The sequence below is a fragment of the Hyperolius riggenbachi genome, chromosome 3 (assembly GCF_040937935.1).
Source record: "Hyperolius riggenbachi isolate aHypRig1 chromosome 3, aHypRig1.pri, whole genome shotgun sequence".
Lineage (NCBI taxonomy): Eukaryota > Metazoa > Chordata > Amphibia > Anura > Hyperoliidae > Hyperolius > Hyperolius riggenbachi.
This window is the reverse complement of record NC_090648.1, coordinates 9,100,035-9,114,945: the sequence shown is the minus strand read 5'-3', so window position 1 is coordinate 9,114,945 and position 14,911 is coordinate 9,100,035.

Below are 14,911 nucleotides of genomic sequence, written 5' to 3'. Positions count from 1 at the left end.
CTGGGGGGCACCTACCTAATCTAACCTGTACTAGGGGCAGCTACCTATCTATCCTATACTGGGGGGCACCTACCTAATCTAACCTATACTGGGGGCCAGCTACCTATCTATCCTATACTGGGGGGCAGCTACCTATCTAACCTATACTGGGGGGCAGCTACCTATCTAACCTATACTGGAGGGCAGCTACCTATCTAACCTATACTGGGGGGCAGCTACCTAATCTAACCTGTTTTGGGGGCAGCTACCTATCTATCCTATACTGGGGGGCACCTACCTAATCTAACCTGTTTTGGGGGCAGCTACCTATCTATCCTATACTGGGGGGCACCTACCTAATCTAACCTGTACTAGGGGCAGCTACCTATCTATCCTATACTGGGGGGCACCTACCTAATCTAACCTGTTTTGGGGGCAGCTACCTATCTATCCTATACTGGGGGGCACCTACCTAATCTAACCTGTTTTGGGGGCAGCTACCTATCTATCCTATACTGGGGGGCACCTACCTAATCTAACCTGTTTTGGGGGCAGCTACCTATCTATCCTATACTGGGGGGCACCTACCTAATCTAACCTGTACTAGGGGCAGCTACCTATCTATCCTATACTGGGGGGCAGCTACCTATCTAACCTATACTGGGGGGCAGCTACCTATCTAACCTATACTGGGGGGCAGCTACCTATCTAACCTATACTGGGGGGCAGCTACCTATCTATCCTATACTGGGGGGCAGCTACCTATCTAACCTACACTGGGGGGCAGCTACCTATCTAACCTACACTGGGGGGCAGCTACCTATCTAACCTATACTGGGGGCAGCTACCTATCTATCCTATACTGGGGGGCACCTACCTAATCTAACCTGTACTGGGGGCAGCTACCTATCTATCCTATACTGGGGGGCACCTACCTAATCTAACCTGTACTGGGGGGCAGCTACCTATCTAACCTATACTGGGGGGCAGCTACCTATCTAACCTATACTGGGGGCAGCTACCTGTCTATCCTATACTGGGGGGCACCTACCTAATCTAACCTGTACTGGGGGCAGCTACCTATCTATCCTATACTGGGGGGCAGCTACCTATCTAACCTATACTGGGGGGCAGCTACCTATCTAACCTATACTGGGGGGCAGCTACCTATCTAACCTATACTGGGAGGCAGCTACCTATCTATCCTATACTGGGGGGCAGCTACCTATCTAACCTTCACTGGGGGGCAGCTACCTATCTATCCTACACTGGGGGGCAGCTACCTATCTAACCTATACTGGGGGCAGCTACCTATCTATCCTATACTGGGGGGCACCTACCTAATCTAACCTGTACTGGGGGCAGCTACCTATCTATCCTATACTGGGGGGCACCTACCTAATCTAACCTGTACTGGGGGGCAGCTACCTATCTAACCTATACTGGGGGGCAGCTACCTATCTAACCTATACTGGGGGCAGCTACCTGTCTATCCTATACTGGGGGGCACCTACCTAATCTAACCTGTACTGGGGGCAGCTACCTATCTATCCTATACTGGGGGGCACCTACCTAATCTAACCTGTACTGGGGCAGCTACCTATCTAACCTATACTGGGGGGCAGCTACCTATCTAACCTATGCTGGGGGGCAGCTACCTGTCTAACCTATGCTGGGGGCAGCTACCTATCTAATCTATACTGGGGGCACCTACCTAATCTAACCTGTACTGGGGGCAGCTACCTATCTATCCTATACTGAGGGGCACCTACCTAATCTAACCTGTACTGGGGGGCAGCTACCTATCTAACCTATACTGGGGGGGCAGCTACCTATCTAACCTATACTGGGGGCAGCTACCTATCTATCCTATACTGGGGGGCACCTACCTAATCTAACCTGTACTGGGGGGCAGCTACCTATCTAACCTATACTGGGGGGCAGCTACCTATCTAACCTATACTGGGGGCAGCTACCTATCTATCCTATACTGGGGGGCACCTACCTAATCTAACCTGTACTGGGGGCAGCTACCTATCTATCCTATACTGGGGGGCACCTACCTAATCTAACCTGTACTGGGGGGCAGCTACCTATCTAACCTATACTGGGGGGCAGCTATCTATCTAACCTATGCTGGGGGGCAGCTACCTGTCTAACCTATGCTGGGGGCAGCTACCTATCTAATCTATACTGGGGGCACCTACCTAATCTAACCTGTACTGGGGGCACCTACCTAATCTAACCTATACTGAAGGGCAGCGACCTAATCTAACCTATACTGGGGGGAAGCTACCTATCTAACCTATACTGGGGGCACTTATCTAACCTGTATTGGGGGCACCTACCTACCTAGCTAGCCTATACAGGTGGCAGCTATACTGGCTACCTATACTGGAGGCACCTACCTAACTAACCTATACTGGGGGTACCTACCTATCTAACCTATGCTGGGGGCAACTATACTGGCTACCTATATTGGAGGCACCTACCTAGCTAACCTGTACTGGGGGCACCTACTTATCTAACTTATACCGGGGGGGGGGGGGTGCCTGCCTATCTAACATACTGGGGGCAACTATACTGGCTACCTATACTGGAGGCAACTACCTGGCTAACCTATACTGGGGGCAACTTTACTGGCTCACCCATGCCTGGCCACCTATACTCGGGGGGGACCTATAGCTGGTTACCTATACCGGGGGGGGGCGCAATTTTTACACCCTCGCCCTGGGTGCATTTTAGCCTAGAAACTGCACTGTTGCCGCCGGCCTCCGAGTCCGACGACTCCGAGCTCTGCAGCCTCTCCTGTCTCCTCCAAGGCTGCATGCTGGTGACGCTGCCTAGTGCCTAAGCCTGCTGATTTGATGGCGGCGGCTGCCGCCCGCTCTGCTGCCCTGGCTGCGGCTGATTGTCACGGTCAGTCACTGAGCAGCGAGCGCCGCCGACGTGTCGATGATGATGATAAGGCTGGCTGGCTGCCGCCGGCCGCCGCTCATGTTATGTAGAAATATGGGGGGGGGGGGGGGCGCCTTTACGATCTTTGCCTCAGGCAGCAGAAAGTCCAGGACCGGCCCTGAGAGCAGTGCATATCTTCCCACTGTATCTGTGTGATTGAACTTACGCATAGCTGTCTTTGTGGATTACACTGCATACAGCCCACAGAGAGACAGAGAAAGGTAGCTTTGAGGGCTCATATTGTTCTAGAGTGTGTGTGTGTGTGTGTGGTGTGTGTGGTGTGTGTGGTGTGTGTGGTGTGTGTGGTGTACCACACACCACACACACCACACACACCACACACACCACACACACCACACACACACACACACACAGTGTGTGGTGTGTGGTGTGTGGTGTGTGGTGTGTGTGTGTGTGTGTGTGTGTGAGAGAGAGAGACCCTGCATACAGGCCAGGCCACAGTCATTGCTGGGCCTTGCAGTTCTACTATTGTCTTCTATCAATTACACTGTCTATCATCTTTGTGGGCTATGCACTGCATACAGTATAGGCCACAGTCAGTTGCTGGCCCTTGCAGTTCTACTATACTCTTTTAACTATTGCAAGCAAGCTAGCACACTGTCGATAATAAGCAATGCTTAGCTTGCAACTGTATTTGTGATTGAAAGTACTATAGGATATCTCTGTGTGTATGTTAAAGTACACAGCACAGTGACACACACACACACACCTGCTGTGAATTTGACACTGATTGTGTGCCTCTTTGTGATTACGCGCACTGTCTACCACTATTGAGGTCGTGCTGGCGTGATTTTGTGTGGCCCTCGACCAAAGTACAGAGTTCAGAAGGCACGTACCCCTTAACCCCCAAAATTCTGAAGACGTGGTTGACTTGCTTAAACAGCGCACCACATCTTCTACAGCTTCCGCGCTGAACCATCTTCCCTACTTGGATACCCCTTTTCAAAATCCGGATTGGATCCAGATCTGGATACCCAGATATCCGATCCAGGTCGGATATCCGAGTTCAAAATTTTCGAATCCGAATTGGATATCTGACTGCAGTATCCGGGGTATCCTGGTGGATTTGGAAATCTGGATAGAGAAACCGGAAGTGGCCTTTAAATTGCTTTAACAATGTTTTTTACGGTAAATGAGTCATGTAGCATCATTATTTTTTAAAGGGAAACACTAATTTATGATGTGAAGTGCCAAGTGCCACTTACAAAGTGCCAAGTGCCATGTGCCAAGTGCAACGTGCCAAGTGCCACATGCCAAGTGCCACATGCAAAGTGCCACGTGCAAAGGGCCAAGTGCCAAGGGCCAAGTGCCAAATGCCACGTGCAAAGTGCCAAGTGGCACGTGCAAAGTGCCAAGTGCCACATGCAAAGTGCCAAGTGCCACATGCAAAGTGCCAAGTGCCATATGCAAAGTGCCACGTGCTAAGTGCCAAGGGCCACGTGCCAAGTGCCAAGGGTCACGTGCCAAGTGCTACGTGCAAAGTGCCAAGTGCCATGTGCAAAGTGCCACATGCCGAGTGACAGTCAGACAGCAGAGGAGAAGACACTAACTGGCACACTGGCACTGCTCACAGCACAGCAGTTGTGTTTTAAGCTAAACACAGTAGTACTACTACTCTAACAACTACTAGCACTGACTGCAGTACTACAGTATTAACTACACAATAACACAGTAATACTATTCCCTAATCCCTGACCTATACTGTCACTAGCTAATGCTAATAGCTGGCCAGCAGGCAGCAGCTGGCCTGGTCTGTGCACGGCACACACACAGACACATAGCAGCAGCCCTGCAGCACACACTCTGACTGTCACACAATGAAATTAAGCTAATTAACAATACAACAATAGTTTAGTGATAGTGAAGGGGTTAATCACTGAACAGCTTTAGGTTTATCACTGTATACAGCACTTGTTAGGCCAGCAGCACTGGAGCATGTTTCTCAGTGAGCATTCACAAGCAAGGACGAGATTTCTCATCATGGCAGCCCTTATTATACAGGGGGCCTGGCCAGGCTTCCTTTCTGTGATTGGGTGCCAGGGCTTAGGCCAGTGGTGCTCAGCAGAGCTCGAATATTCGAGTAGTTCGAATATTCGAGCTCTTTTTCAGCTATTCGAGCTCGGTATTCGAGCTCCGAATAGCTGGAGCTATTCGAATGGGCTATCCGAGTACACTCGAATAGCCCATTCACTATTCGAGCTATTCGAGCCACCCGGCGCTATTCGAGCTCGGTACCGAGCTCGAATAGCGTCATAGCCCAGATTGATGTCCTTAGAGCCAATCAGAGGGCTCCCAGGCCCTCTGACGGCAGCCAATCACAGAGGGGGACCCTGGCCAGCCCCTACCCTATAAATAGCGGCCGCCATGTTCCGTTTCTCCATGCTTGCCTGAGACTTGTACAGAGAGAGAGTTGCTCCTTTGTGCTTTGGCTTAGCAAGTGCTCTATTGTGGTCATTTACCTAGCGTTTTTGCTCACCTACACCTGCCATATACACCTATATTGTTGTTAGTTAGATAGACATTGTATTTTAGTTAGTAGCTTGTGTGTTACATTAGAGACAGGCAGCTGCTGCAAGCTTACAGGTTTAGGCCTCAGGGGGGCCTTGCCTCTGTGGGCAGCTGTCCTCTGTTTATTTCTCTCATATTCTATACCAGTATTTCTGCTGTCCTTTACTAATAGTATTGTAGTTATACTGTACTAGGAGTAGGACACTCACTGACTGTCACTGTTTATAGGCTACTAGCTAGCTCCTGCGTGTGTGCACTCACTCACTGTCTGTGTGTACACACACTCTATTTCCTTCTCATTACTGTTTGATTATTGTTAGTTGTACTTACTTACTACTTACTCTTACTGTACCCGTAGGGACACTCACTGTCACTGTTCATATAGGCTATTACTACCACCTGCGTGTGCGCACTCACTGTCTGAGTGTACACACACAACACACACTCTATTTCCTTCTGATCGCTGATTGATTATTGTAATTAGTTAGTTCTACTTACTGTTACTACTTGTAGTACTTACTCACTCTTACTGTACTAGGAGTCTAGGACACTGAGTCACTGTGTTCATAGGCTACTAGCTCCTGCCTGCGTGCACTCACTGTCTGAGTGTACACACACCCACACTCCATTTCCTTCTGATCGCTGATTGATTATTGTAATTAGTTAGTTCTACTTACTGGTGTTACTACTTACTCTTACTGTACTAGGAGTCTAGGACACTCAGTCACTGTGTTCATAGGCTACTAGCTCCTGCCTGCGTGCACTCACTGTCTGAGTGTTCACACACCCACACTCCATTTCCTTCTGATCGCTGATTGATTATTGTAATTAGTTAGTTCTTCTTACTGTTACTACTTACTCTTACTGTACTAGGAGTCTAGGACACTCAGTCACTGTGTTCATAGGCTACTAGCTCCTGCGTGCGTGCACTCACTGTCTGAGTGTACACACACCCACACTCCATTTCCTTCTGATCGCTGATTGATTATTGTAATTATTTAGTTCTACTTACTGTTATTACTTACTCTTACTGTACTAGGAGTCTAGGACACTCAGTCACTGTGTTCATAGGCTACTAGCTCCTGCGTGCGTGCACTCACTGTCTGAGTGTACACACACCCACACTCCATTTCCTTCTGATCGCTGATTGATTATTGTAATTAGTTAGTTCTACTTACTGTTATTACTTACTCTTACTGTACTAGGAGTCTAGGACACTCAGTCACTGTGTTCATAGGCTACTAGCTCCTGCGTGCGTGCACTCAGTGTCTGAGTGTACACACACCCACACTCCATTTCCTTCTGATCGCTGATTGATTATTGTAATTAGTTAGTTCTTCTTACTGTTACTACTTACTCTTACTGTACTAGGAGTCTAGGACACTCAGTCACTGTGTTCATAGGCTACTAGCTCCTGCGTGCGTGCACTCACTGTCTGAGTGTACACACACCCACACTCCATTTCCTTCTGATCGCTGATTGATTATTGTAATTAGTTAGTTCTACTTACTGTTATTACTTACTCTTACTGTACTAGGAGTCTAGGACACTCAGTCACTGTGTTCATAGGCTACTAGCTCCTGCGTGCGTGCACTTAGTGTCTGAGTGTACACACACCCACACTCCATTTCCTTCTGATCGCTGATTGATTATTGTAATTAGTTAGTTCTTCTTACTGCTACTACTTACTCTTACTGTACTAGGAGTCTAGGACACTCAGTCACTGTGTTCATAGGCTACTAGCTCCTGCCTGCGTGCACTCACTGTCTGAGTGTACACACACTAAATTTACTTGTGATTACTACTGATTATTGTAACTGCTAGTTGTACTTCCTGACTGTTACTACTTACTTACTGTACTAGGGGACACTCACTCAGTCACCTCACCAACCAACCCACTCCATTAAAGTACCCCACTTTTCACCCGCCCTTTTAAAAAACTTTTGTCTATACGCCCAAAACATTGAAGATGTCTGGAAGTGGCAGCCAGCGCGGTTTGGGCAAGGGGAAGGGCAGCAAGGGAATCAGGAGGAGAGGGAGCAGCATTGTGGCAAGCCGCGGCCGCGGGCGCGCCACCATGCACAGTTCCGCAGCAGCAGCAGCAGCGTCAGTGGCTAACATTCCTCCCATAGCCACTGGCCGTGGACGCCTTGGGCGCCGCCCAGCAGGAGCATCTGCAACTCACGCTGCAGAGACACAGCAGCAGCAGCGTGTAGCACCTGCTCCGATTTTCCTCCAGCCGGGTCGGAAACGTCCCATTGAGGAAAAGGATGCAGACACTGTGGTGCAACTCATGACGGAGGATAAGCAGCCCGCCATCAGCTCTGCATCCGAGGCCTCCACCCTCACCACCACCACCACCCCTGTTCGCAGCAGCCGCCCAGCAGGGTCTGGGGAGGAGGCCAGTTCACCGTCAGTCGCCGACCTCTCATTCAGCACTCTTTTGACCCCAGGCATGATGAGTCAATTGTCTGCTGTTGTTGGCGATTTTGAGGAGGAGATGCTGATGGGCACTTTGGGGGATGAGGGATTGGACAGCAAGACTGTGGCGACAGTCAAGCAGCCCATCCATGCATCAGGAGAGGAGTTTGGGGGGTCATCATCCCAGCAGGACATGTTTGAGGAGGGGGAGGATGATGTTGATGACCCGGTGACAGACAGAGACTGGGTGCCACCACCTCCAGGGGATGTCGTCCTCAGCAGCTCGGAGGAGGAGGAGGATGCGCTTGTGGGCCTTGCAAGGAGGCGCATCATTGCAAGCATTGGCAGCGACCCACAGCCTGCTGGTGTCTCAGGCTCAGCAGCAGCAGCAGCAGCATCAGCCAGTACCACCACCAGCCGCACCCAAGCCCCCCCCCCAACCACCACAGGGAGACAGGCAGCAGCGCTTCCATGCCGTAGGGGGATGTTTCTGTCACCAATCTGGCGCTTTTTCACCATGCCCACTGTGTACAGCAAGTACGCCACTTGCAACCACTGTCAGCGGAAGTTGAGCAGAGGTGCAGACCCCTTAAAGTTCAGCACCAGCTCGCTGATCAACCACCTTGCGGCTAAACATTTCCACCAGCATGAGGAGTTCCAGAGGCTGAAGGCATCTGGTGCTGGCAGTGGCACCACACCCATCACTGCACAGCCTTCAGCAGCAGCAACAGCAGCCACCCGCCCTCCTGCTCCTCCAGCAGCACCAGCAGGAGTGCGGAAACGCACTGCTCCTCCCCCCTCTGCAACTCCTGCCGCCGACACTGAGGCCTGTTCTGGCAGCCAGTCCTCAGTGGCCTCCTCCGCTGTGTCTGGTGATTCCCGTGTCAGCAAAAGGCCACGCCAGAGCCTTTTGAGCGAGTCCTTCCAGGGGGTGGTTAGGGCTCTGCCTCCCAGCAGCCGTCGCGTGCGGCAGCTGAACGGCTTGCTGGCACGGGCCATGTGCTCCCAACTCCTGCCGTACACGCTCGTGCAGGAGGGGAGCGACATGCGGGCGCTGCTTGCTTGTGCAGCCCCAGACTGGCAGCTCCCCAGCAGACACTTTTTCTCCCGCAAGGCCATTCCAGCACTGCACCGCTTTGTGATGGCCAATGTGGAGCGAGGGCTGGAGCACGCGGTTGGTGAAAGGGTCCACGTCACCATGGACTCCTGGAGCAGCCGCTTCGGGACAGGCCGCTACCTGTCCTTCACTGTCCACTGGGTCAGCTTGGTGGAAGGGGGTGAGGATGGGAGAGCAGCAGCGGGCACAGCAGCAGCAGCAGCAGCAACACAGTGGGTGGTGCCACCCCGCAGGGTCAGGGGAACTGCAGCGGGTTCCTCCGATCCTCTGCCATCCTCCGCCACACCTGGCCAAACCCCCCGCCTCAGCAGCAGCGTGAAGGCCCGCCACTGCCAAGCGCTGCTGCACTTGGTCAGCCTTGGCAAGACCAAGCTGACGGCAGCCCACGTGTTGGCCAAACTCCAGGAGCAGGAGAGGATTTGGCTGACCCCCAGAGGCCTCAGAGTCGGAGAGGTGGTGTCCGACAATGGGGCCAATCTGGTTGCTGCCATAGACAGGGGAAACCTGACCCACATCCCCTGTCTTGCCCACGTGCTGAACCTGGTGGTGCAGAAGTTCCTGCGCACCTACCAGGGGATGGGCGAACTGCTGGAAACGGCAAGGAATGTTGTGCGTCACTTCCGGCGCTCGGCTGCAGCCGGTGCGAGCCTGGAAGACGTGCAAAAGGAGCTGGATCTGCCAGGCCATCGGCTGATCATTGACGTTCCGACTCGCTGGAACTCCACCCTGGCGATGTTGGAGCGTCTGGTTGAACAGAGGCACGCTGTCAACCAGTACCTTGCCCTGGCCACTGTTTCCGCAGCTCGGAGAAGGGACAAGACCAGCAACATCCCGTCCATCGTCCCCGATGATGACTGGAGGCACATGCAGCAGGTGTGCTTTGTGCTGGCTCCCTTCCTGCAGGCCACAAACATGGTGAGCAGGGACCATGCTATGGTCTGCGAGTGGGTGCCCCTGGTTTCTCTGCTGAACAGGGCCCTCGATGGTTTGCTGGAACAGGGAGCGGCAGCCTTGGACCAGCAGGAGCGGCAACCAGCTGCGCAGTCCACCTCTGAGGGGGAGGAGGAGGAGGACTTGGTGGAGGTCCCTGACCTGGCTGCTGATGAGGGGGATCAGCACAGCGCAGCTGAGTTGGTGCGGGGGTGGAGAGAGGATGAGGCGGCAGAGGAGGAGGATGAGGACAGCACTGACGTCGATGTGCCAGCAGACGTGGCCCGCCTCTTCCCAATGGCAGCGCACATGCTGGCGTGCCTGCGCAGGGACCCCAGGGTGATCCAGATGAAGCAGAGGGAGGACATCTGGATCAGCATGATGTTGGACCCACGCCTCAAGGGGAAGTTGAGCCAGTTCCTGCCGCCTGCAGGAGGAGACCCAGCGCAACAAATAAGGAGCTTGCAGCAGGCCCTTGTTGAGCGCTTGGAGGAAGCCTTCCCCCAGCCTTCCACCCCCACTGTCCAGCAGCCAGCACAGAGGCAGCAGCAGGTGCCTGCATCCAGCAGCAGCAAGCGCCCCACAGACCTGCTGTCTCTCAGCCACGAGCTCTACAGGACTGTAGAGGCTCCGGCAGCAGTGACTAGAGAGGAGATGCATGCAGCAGCATCCTCCTCCGGTCACAGCCAGCGCCTGACCCGCATGGTGGCTGACTACATGGGGTCGTACAGCGGGCTTGACAGCGATGCCCCTGTTGATCCCATGGAGTATTGGGTCAAGCGCATGGAGATCTGGAGCGAGCTAGCGCAGTACGCCCTGGAAGTGCTGTCCTGCCCCCCTTCCAGCGTGCTGTCCGAGCGCTGCTTCAGTGCAGCTGGTGGCGTGGTCACCGAGAAACGCTCACGTCTGTCTCACAAGTCTGTGGACAGACTGACGTTTCTCAAGATGAACCAGGCGTGGGTGGAAGGCGAGTTCCTGGCCCCTGTTGTCGGCGAGAGGGGGACATGAACTGGCTGCCGGAACCATCGTTAATGTGCCTTACCACCCTTTACCACCTCCTGGCTCCTGCTCACTAAGCCAGCCTGGTTCACTTTGACTATTACGTCGCCTGCAGCCACACATTTTACACCTACAGTGGGCTGCTGTGTACTGCCCTTCTGCTGTCTGTCTGTGTTTCCCACTGCCAGGGTACACAGAATGACCTTCTTCTGCTGCCACTCTGCCACCAGCTATTACGTCAAACAATAGCTATATTGGTTGCAAAACCGAAACCAAACAAACCATTAAAAAAAAAAAAGGTTTAATTTTTCTGAGGTGCCCGGGTTGAAAACTGTGTTGTTCCAGTTGTGTATTGGACACAATGTGGGCTGCACGACCGCTGTCTGGGACCTCCTGTTGTGTTTATTTACGGCCCTGGTATCACCGCTAGGTACCAGGGCTATTATGTCACGCTGCCTACCTGCTGCCACACTCACACTGCTCCTCCATACCTCCTCCTGCTGCTGCTGCTGCTGTCTGTCTGTGTTTCCCACTGCCAGGGTACACAGATGATTTACCTTCTGCTGCCACTCTGCCACCAGCTATTACGTCAAACAATAGCTGCTCGCCTACTCCTCCATTCCTCCTCCTGCTGCTGCTGTCTGTCTGTGTTTCCCACTGCCAGGGTACACAGAATTACCTTCTTCTGCTGCCACTCTGCCACCAGCTATTACGTCCAAAAATAGCTAAATTGGTTGTAAAACCAAAAACCAAAAAACCATTAAAAAAAAAAAAAAGGTTTAATTTTTCTGAGGTGCCCGGGTTGAAAACTGTGTTGTCCCAGTTGTGTATTGGACACAATGTGGGCTGCACGACCGCTGTCTGGGACCTCCTGTTGTGTTTATTTACGGCCCTGGTATCACCGCTAGGTACCAGGGCTATTATGTCACGCTGCCTACCTGCTGCCACACTCACACTACTCCTCCATTCCTCCTGCTGCTGCTGTCTGTCTGTGTTTCCCACTGCCAGGGTACACAGAATTACCTTCTGCTGCCACACTGCCACCAGCTATTACGTCAAACAATAGCTGCTCACATAATTACTCTCCTCCATTCCTCCTCCTGCTGCTGCTGCTGTCTGTCTGTGTTTCCCACCGCCAGGGTACACAGATTTACCTTCTGCTGCCACTCTGCCACCAGCTATTACGTCAAAAAATAGCTATATATCTGTGTAATTGGTTGTAAAACCAAAACTACAAAACCATTACAAAAAAAGGTTTAATTTTTCTGAGGTGCCCGGGTTGAAAACTGTGTTGTCCCAGTTGTGTATTGGACACAATGTGGGCTGCACGACCGCTGTCTGGGACCTCCTGTTGTGTTTATTTACAGCCATGGTATCACCGCTAGGTACCAGGGCTATTATGTCACGCTGCCTACCTGCTGCCACACTCACACTACTCCTCCATTCCTCCTGCTGCTGCTGTCTGTCTGTGTTTCCCACTGCCAGGGTACACAGAATTACCTTCTGCTGCCACACTGCCACCAGCTATTACGTCAAACAATAGCTGCTCACATAATTACTCTCCTCCATTCCTCCTCCTGCTGCTGCTGCTGTCTGTCTGTGTTTCCCACCGCCAGGGTACACAGATTTACCTTCTGCTGCCACTCTGCCACCAGCTATTACGTCAAAAAATAGCTATATATCTGTGTAATTGGTTGTAAAACCAAAACTACAAAACCATTACAAAAAAAGGTTTAATTTTTCTGAGGTGCCCGGGTTGAAAACTGTGTTGTCCCAGTTGTGTATTGGACACAATGTGGGCTGCACGACCGCTGTCTGGGACCTCCTGTTGTGTTTATTTACAGCCATGGTATCACCGCTAGGTACCAGGGCTATTATGTCACGCTGCCTGCCTCATTGACTGCATGCTGCCACACACTCATCCTCCTCCTCCTGCTGCTAAATTTACCTCCTGCTGTCTGTGTGTTTCCACTGCCAGGGAGCACATACAATGGCGCTTCCAACATGCGTGCGCCACCAGCTATTTGTTGTTACGCTCAAAAATAGCTGCATTTCTTTAAAAAAAAAAAAAATGAAAAGAGAAATAAGTGACGAAGAAGACGATATAGAAGAAGATGAAGATGAAGAAGATGAAGAAGAAGAAGAAGAAGATGAAGAAGATGAATAAGAAGAAGAAGAAGAAGATGAAGAAGATGAAGAAGAAGATGAAGAAGATGAAGATGAAGAAGAAGATGAAGAAGATGAAGAAGAAGATGAAGAAGAAGAAGAAGAAGAAGAAGAAGAAGATGAAGAAGATGAAGATGAAGAAGATGAAGAAGAAGATGAAGAAGATGAAGATGAAGAAGATGAAGAAGATGAAGAAGAAGATGAAGAAGATGAAGATGAAGAAGATGAAGAAGATGAAGATGAAGAAGATGAAGATGAAGAAGATGAAGAAGAAGAAGAAGAAGATGAAGAAGAAGAAGAAGATATAGATGAAGAAGAAGAAGATATAGAAGATAAAGAAGAAGAAGAAGAAGAAGTATATACAGTACTGAACAAAATTCTGGACACAACTTCTCTTTTCACCTTTTTTTTTTTTTAAAGGAACATCCCCACATAATCACTTGCTGTTGTCACTTGGAAAAAAATATGTTTCTTGCATCATTAACCCTCAAAACAAGTGTTGGGAAGCTATTTAAGGCCAATTCGAATAGTCAGCTCGAATAATGAGCTCGAATACCGACTCGAATAGTGAGCTCGAAGTCCGAGGTCGAATCGAATAGTAAAATTTATTCGACTCGAATATTCGACTGACCTCGAATAATTTACTATTCGAATTCGACCAAACTCGAATTTTAAAAAGGGGTATTTGAGCACCACTAGCTTAGGCTAGGAGCCTTCTGATTGGCTCAATGAGGTCAGGTGGTGTTGGCCAGGGTTCCTTTCTGTGATTGGGTGCCAGGGCTTAGGCTGGGAGCCCTCTGATTGGCTCGATGAGGTCAGGTGGGGCTGGCCAGGGTTCCCCTCTGTGATTGGTTGCTAGGGCTTCTGCTGGGAGCCCTCTGATTGGCTCAATGACGTCCTGGATGTCATCAACTTACATACAGTATCTCAATAGTCAGATTTCTGTGGAAATCCGTGGATATCCGCCTTGCCAGCCAACTATCCGTGGATAGCTATCCAGATTTCTACAGAAATCCAGAATCTGAATCCGAATCAGATAGCTGAAAAAAGGTCGGATATCCGGGTTACCCGGATATCTGGAATCTGGATGAGCAGCACTGAACACTACCACTTGCAACACAGCTGCTCCACTTGATGTGTCAGAGGAATTATTCACACATAATGCTTTTAGGCTGGTTTCACAGTGGGACGTTACAGGCGCACGTTGGTTCAGCCTGTAACGCAGCCCACCGCACAGCAATGAAAAATCAATGGGCTGTTCACAGTGCCCGCGACGTTGCGTTACACAGTAGCAAAGCCGCATTAGACTGCTTGCACATGCTCAGTAACATTGGGGAGGAGCGGAGAGCGGCCAGGCACATGGCTAATTAATATTCACTGCACTCAGTGACGTGCAGTGTTTACTTCTTGGAACGGCCGCTCTGTGCGGCGATTGGCCAGCGGGACCACGTGATGCCGCATGCGTCCAAGAGTGCGCATCACGGCATCACGGACGCCAGAGTGAGCTGCAGAATGCGGCTCACTCTGACGTCCACAGCAGAGAGCACCAGGCGTTGCGTTAGGGGCACGTTATGCAACCATAACGTACCCTAAAATGCAACGTCCTGGTGTGAAACCAGCCTTAGTGATACACTTGGAGTCATCCAGTCTACATGTCCTTCAACGCCTGCTGTTGCCACCACCCGAATGCTGACATTCCAAAGCTCACCAGTGTGGCTAGGGACAAATGCTTTGCAAAGGCACCTGATCACAAAACACAACCACCAATGGTATGCACACATTAATAAAAGCAGCGCACAAATATAATAACAT